Raw genomic sequence first — 7,095 nt, forward strand, 5'->3', positions numbered from 1 at the left:
TTTGTTCAGAGGATGCAGAACCGGCCAAAAAAAAGGGTTGACATTCTTTGTCAAGTACTATGTTACTAAGCAACAGAATTATACTATACTACTCCATTTGAGAAAATGATAAATCTGATCCCTGTTGTCAACAATCAGAAAACGGAGCCTATTATTGCACCAGGAAAGTTAAAAACTACAGCAGGATTCACAACGTTACAAGGCTTACGGGGAAAACGCCGGAATATGTGAATCCGAGATGGCATTTGAACTGCGGAACGGGTCACTATGCCGCATTTCATTTCAGAGATACATCCAGGGGTGAATTAATGCATAAGATATCCTAAGCTGTAGCCTAGGGTCCCCCAGCAAAGATCAGGACTCCGCCTGGCCTCAGGAAAATGGGAATGGTTAGATAAATCATGAAGTTAGTAAGATAAGTTAATCCACCCCTGGATACATCCATGAGGCTGCGATGGGCGGGAGGCTGTCAGAGCAGCGAAAAGGGCGGGGGGGCCTGGGACCGGGACACGGTCTGGGTTCAGTCCCCTCCTGAGAACGAGGTTCGACCCCACGCGGTGGACAGGCCCCGATCCGCGTAACACACGAGACCTCACGCACGTGGAAGATTGCCGCCCCCAAGTTCCGCCAAGCCCCAGCCGTGAATTAAGCAGCACGTGGCGAGCGCTTACTAGCGTAAACGGCCGGACACCTAAGCTCTGCCGGTAACAGCCTGCGACGCCCATCTCAGACCCACTGGAGTATTACGTAAGCAGGTCGTTATGCAATCAGCTAAGCAGTGAAAACAGAAGGAAGGACATTCAGGTTGGGGGGGGGGGGGAGCGATTCTCCATTCAGCTGCATTGATCAGCTAGACAGACGAAAAAATAATACCACACAGTGCCGGTAATAAAAGGTACTCCTACTGACCCCCTGAAGCTGGTCATTTTAGCAAGCAACTCCAGTTAAATCTCGAGTTTACTCACAGAGTAAGAGCTAGAGTACTTACTATATCATTATGCAACTCTTAGGCGTCTTTATGCAGCAAACTCCTGAATAATATGTACCTGTCTTAATATAAAAAATGTTCTTGAGATGAGAGGAGAACACGGCTCCTGGTCTATTGAGCACGACGGTAAACCATTAACAAAGTACAGATAATGCACTGACTGACAGTGTGATTTTCACTAGTGACGAGAGCACGCCGCTTATCCAAAATACCAAATAATCTACCGTAATGATGTTTTTTATCCCTTATATTTTTGTGCAGTCTTTTGTATAATTGATTTTTTTGATGTTCTTTATAGACTTTTCAGTGTTAGAGTCTCTAATCTTTTTCACTGCACACAAAAAAACACAGCAGGGTGATTCTAAATTTGTATTAAATAAACACTAAAATACAAAAGTGTATTACATTTCGGATATTTAAAGGAGTACGACTGCATTTGACCTGCGACAGGGCAAAATACTGTCAAGAATGAGTAATCACTGCCATAACACATAATGATAAATGATAATTCCCAAAACATGCCAAAAATGCTGCCTCACTTTAAAAACTACCAGACTCTCACAACTGACACATCACAATTTAACTTTCACAGATATCATTTTAAAAAAAAATCTTTATAATTGTGAATAAAATATCACTATTTGAATTTTCATGCACTGGAAATGAACTGCAAGTAACAGCAATTTCATTTTGATATGTTGAGATTCCATGTCACATAATGGAAATTCTATAATAGATCTGCAACAACATTTTGACTAACAACAATGGGGTCTCTCGATATCAGGTGTTCTGTTCAGACTAGTCAGTTCACATACACACCCGTATCTCTCATTCAGCCACAAGCTGCTGAAATGACGCGAGTGTCACAACAGGATTTGCTCTATGAAATGTGTTCCTCTGGCCAAGACGACAGATTTAACAACAAAGAGAATCATCTATCTGTAAATCTTTCACCGTGATGTAATCTACTATACATTATGAAAAACACATGCTTAAATAAAGCAATTCTGAGTTCACCATCGCTACACTGTGGTAAGTATTGTCTATGCAAGTTCAAACACAGTTAGCAACACAGTCAGCTGATTCCCGCTATGGTAATCAAGGCTGGTTGCCAACAATTGAAATCCAGTTCCTTCGCTTACTTCCACAGTTTGGCTGTACATCTTTGGGTTAAACTAACCCTCCTTTCCCTCAAAATGTATTGTGGCTTTGTGAATAGCCAAGGGCGATTGCATAACATCTCAATAAAATATGCCCCAATGAAAATTGTTTCTCTGTTATTACATGCTCTTATATTGCTATCAATATCACAGATTCTGAATGAAAGCAAAATCCTGACGAATCTGCATCAGAATTAACTCGCGGCCATTTCTCAAATCCACGAATGATTTATTTACCAGTGTTTAATTGAACAATTAACTGAACACACTTTATTATGATTTATTATTCATTGAGGTAACAATTTATATAAGCCTACATTTTTGAAAGCTCTTTAACTCGCATTCCATTACATGCATTTCTAAAACTTAAGTGTTTAATTTAACCAGTAAATTAAATTGGCAACTTTAAGTGATGGCTTCAATTTGATCTAATCTGAGTATGATAATGATTTCAGATGCTTCAAAGCAAATTAATTAAGATGCCAGCTGGAATAAATCCTGCAGAGCCCAAGGCCCCTAGAGTCCAAAGTGATCAAACGCTGAACTTCCGGGGCAAACAGACAGTGAGGGGAGGCTGTAAGTCAGCGGAGTGGCTATTTTATCGTGTTTCGGCTGAAACCCTCTCTGAAAACGTCTATAGGTTATACCACACATGTTGTCATCTCCCTGTTAAAGACACAGTAGTTGTTCCATGGTTAAAAATCCTTGGTCTCTACCCCTCTAACCCTATAAAAATGACCTGCTTCACGCCAGGATAAAACAGCTTTACAATGTGGCAAAAAAAAAACCAAAAAAACATTGTTCCAATGTTTAAATGTGTATTTTGCAAACTTGACACATTTATAACATGTTATCTCTTTAAAAAGTTACTGCCTTCACGTTGTATACACAATGACAACATACTAGTTTGAATGAAAACTACGTGGCGCTTAGCCAAAAAAACATGCAAGATTGAATGTGAGAGAATAATGCATCTTGACAAGTCTCTTTCAGTGTCTTGTAAAAGGCTTTAATGTTACTGAGCTATCGCTCCGGGCTGTGGGTGTGGATCCAGTCCCCCCCCCCCGATTCATTTTACGTGCGCATGTAAAGACACTCAACAGTGAAACACAGAGGTGAGACTGATGGATGGATGGATGGAATCAGATGCACTATTTGTGTGCTCGACCGCTAAGAAAATCTGCAGACAAAGCCCGGCAGATACTCACATATACAAAACGCCTCTTTAGTATGATGTTGATTAGGCATGAAGTTACCTTATGAAGTAATCTGGAAGTCGCATTTAGCAGCGGTTATGGTTGTTTACCCTATAGAATGATTGTTGCTGGTCCAAATACCGAAAGTGTGATTTAAAAAAACAATTCTTATCAATGAGATATGTACTTATCAGTACATATCTCATTAAATAATCATTCATTTAATTGTTTAGGAACCATAATTATGTAATTTTAGGTAACGTTTTATTGTTAGGCTAGATTTATCGCCATATATATTTTTGTTGCATTTTTCACTTAAAACAAACAAAAAACAATGATTCACTGAATAAATCCACAGTCAAAATCGGTGAACAGCTCAACCAAACCTGGCTGATTAAAAATTAAAACAAAAGGCGGCTCTCACGTTGCTCTGGACGTGTATTCGGGTGCCTTTTCATAACTGCACACCCTGTCTGTAAGCCAAAATTCACATTAAAATGAAAAACTTTCCAACACGTGCGTGCCTTTAATTGGTTATGCAAACAGTAAATACTCAATATCGCTGACAAAAAGGCAGGAATATCGCTGACTGCACCTTCCCTGATTTATTATCTAACTAGCAGGAGTTGCGCCCGGTACGTGTGCGCGTTCCCCCGCTTATTCCTATAGCATAACTCGCAACTTTAATTCCTTTCAGCTGTTTCAAAATAGGCAGCGAAGCAACTATACCTCTGGGGGGGACATGGATTTTTATTAACTAGCCGATTGTTAAATTGTGTCATTTTAATTGTCACACACTGCTGTCCGCCTGTGTACTTCGAAGGAAACCTGACGAGACTCCATATTAAGATCCGCACGGGCGAGTTGGGAGAAAAGGCAGATTGTCGCGTATGACCCGAACCCGAGAGCCGTAAAAGGGTCCGCGGGGCTTCGCATTTCGGCTAGACGCTCAGCCGAGGCCGATCGGCGGCTGCTCCGGCTCCGGCGGCAGCACTGAGAGAGTCGGCGCGGCGGAGCCCGCCGTATGACGGCGCATAGCCGGCGAGCCAGCGGCATTCCAGCCCGGCAGCTCCTCCGAAGCCACATACCGCAACATGCGTCCATAAAGGCAGTCGGTCTTACTCACCCACTTTCCGTAACAGATCTTGACGCAGTAGAGCTGAAAGGTTTATCTGAACTTAAGCTGGGGGGTCTTAAATAGTAGCGTCCCGCTTCTCTGACACAGATAGATCGTCTTGGCGAAACGTGAGAAGCTTCGCCTGCTCACGCAGCTAAGATCATCGACGGGAAAACAAGACCCGTGAGTCGTCCCTTCGGTCTGCGTATAGTCCCGATGCGCACCGATAATAAAATAGGGTGTGAGCTGACCCCGCTGTTCCAGAAGTGTTTGCATAAAAAGAAATGCATTCCAGCGAGTGAGATGTTAGGAACAGAATCCAACACCCACGTTTGTATCACAGTACAAAGCATGCATTTTAAAGTTTTGTAACACCAGAAGGAATCTGACTGATTTTATATGCCCTTACATATCTGATATATTACACGTTATTCCGAAAACGCACGCCACCCACAGAGAGACTATATATTTAAAAACACAGTTCACAATTAACGTCAGATTATCTGCAACGTACAAATATAATGAATGTATACCAGAAATGTATGACCCAGTTAGAAAATGTGGAACAATTTTCCACCCACTGGCGTTTTCTGTCCCGTTGTTTTTCCTAGCAGCTGAATATGTGACGTTTGTACAATCTTTATGCATATCAATTTGTATTTAACATTAATTTCTTAAATTTGCACGTTAATACACAGATGGATCATCAGTAAAATGAGGGATTTGATCCAGTACAGCTACAGTGACTATATGTAATACTATTGCAACTCACTGGGGAAAATACAGACAAAAACAACATTAATTTGTGTCTGAGATTGTGTTTAAACAAATCGGAAAAATTAAGGCATGCGAGAAGTCCGTGCTCTATGTGCAATTACATATGGAAAATGATCATGTGGAAAAGTCTATAACACACAAATTCTTTCCTTAGAAAATGATTTACAGAACAATTTATTTCACATAAACATGTGAAACCCTAACCAGACATGGATAAATTGAACTAAAATATAGGCCTGCGTTTTACTTTGTTATTTGAGCTCGGCTCTGGAAACGATTTGGATCGTATTCTCTCATTTGTAAAGGTCACAAAATCAATAATGTCACAAAATCAGCTGAAAGTCTGGCGATGCCTCCCGTTTAATGGGTTCAGTTCGTCTGGTCGTCTCGGTTAATAATCTTGTTAATAACTCTTTTCCACGACTTAAAACCTAGCATCCTCTTAGACTATTTACTACAACCGATATCGATAAAGTTTGATTTTCCACAGGTCAGACGAGGAACTGGCCCGTAATTGTATAATTTATTATCCATAATGCATTTGTTTTAATTAATAAAAAAAACAATTCAGCTAGAACTGAATCATCAATGAGTCAATTAAAAAACTTAAGGGTGTACCCCCACTCTGTGGCATGTGCTCCCTGAAACAGGCTCCCGGCCCCTCCCACCAAAACCCATGGTCCTGTATTGGATGGATTGATGGATGGATGGACGGACGGATGAATGGCCTGATAAAGACAATGATAAAACGACAAGGTTTTATTTTCATGTCCTGTAAGCAATGTGCAGATTTTTAAGCATGAATTCCATTTTTTAACATTTATCAATTTTATGTATTATAAAGTTTGGAAAGGCTAATATATAACTTTTATTATGTTACACCTGAATTGAAATCGAAACGACTTGTGAGCCCAAAAACTTCGCGGTTTGGAGTTGATGATGCTTTTAGGGGTCCTTGCTGTTCAAAATGAAGCCGCTAGTAGGTGCTGTCCTTCTCTCTATTCGTCGCACTTTCTTCAACATTGAATCTAAATACAGTGCTTATTAAGACTGAAAAGCTGCGCTCGACCGGGGAAGACAAGTAGTCCTCGGTAAGTTTTGCAGACCACAATTGCTGTCTGCTAAGTCAGTGATCTTCAGTGATTGAAAATGGTCTCTCAGAATCTCAAAAAGGGGGCCTTTTCAATCATTCGGGGAGAAAGTGTCTGCCTGTCTGTGTCTGCCTCTGTCTGTGTGTCAGTCTGTATGCCTATCTGTCTGTGTCTGTCTGTATGCCTGTCTGTGTCTGTCTGTCTGTGTCTGCCTCTATCTGTGTGTCAGTCTGTATGCCTGTCTGTCTGTGTCTGCCTGTCTGTGTCTGCCTCTATCTGTGTGTCAGTCTGTATGCCTGTCTGTCTGTGTCTGCCTGTCTGTGTCTGCCTCTATCTGTGTGTCAGTATGTATGCCTGTCTGTCTGTGTCTGTCTGTCTGTGTCTGTCTGTATCCCTGTCCATCCATCCTCCAAAATCAGAGTACAGTGGGGGCTTCTGTAAGGCCCTCTATTACATCACAAAATATTTGTGTTTCTCTGATTCCCGCACTGGCAGGCTTCGTCATGTTTTACATGTGGCCTGGAATACAATCATTAGTCAGTAATCTCTCATGTTAATGAGTTACCCATGTCTAAGCCTCATGAATTAAATAGGAGAAGTGCTTGTCAACATTAAACTTCCCAGTGCTGGTGCTAGATATGAATAATAATCCTCCATTTTCTATTTTGTGACATAGCCACACCACAAATTGCCGTTGCATTCAACCCCATGCATATTGTTGCCCCAGTTACCCATATTTCTCCAGGTGATGGATGCTGACACACAT

General features: G+C 41.3%; 1 protein-coding gene across 3 annotated transcripts in view; it reads right to left on the minus strand.

Moving 5' to 3' along the window:
- Positions 1 to 4,871, minus strand: part of LOC111850329 (bifunctional heparan sulfate N-deacetylase/N-sulfotransferase 1-like) — a 48,984-nt gene extending 44,113 nt beyond the window's left edge. For 2 of the 3 annotated variants that reach the window (XM_072706810.1, XM_072706811.1), the window contains exon 1: positions 4,471 to 4,871. The gene's annotated coding sequence lies outside the window, so the exon portion shown is untranslated. Of the gene's footprint in view, positions 1 to 3,768; positions 3,818 to 4,470 lie in introns of all 3 variants that reach the window. The other variant, XM_072706812.1, reaches the window with a different exon arrangement.
- Positions 4,872 to 7,095: the final 2,224 nt, after the last annotated feature.

The sequence above is a fragment of the Paramormyrops kingsleyae genome, chromosome 24 (genome assembly GCF_048594095.1).
Source record: "Paramormyrops kingsleyae isolate MSU_618 chromosome 24, PKINGS_0.4, whole genome shotgun sequence".
NCBI classification, from domain to species: Eukaryota; Metazoa; Chordata; class Actinopteri; order Osteoglossiformes; family Mormyridae; genus Paramormyrops; species Paramormyrops kingsleyae.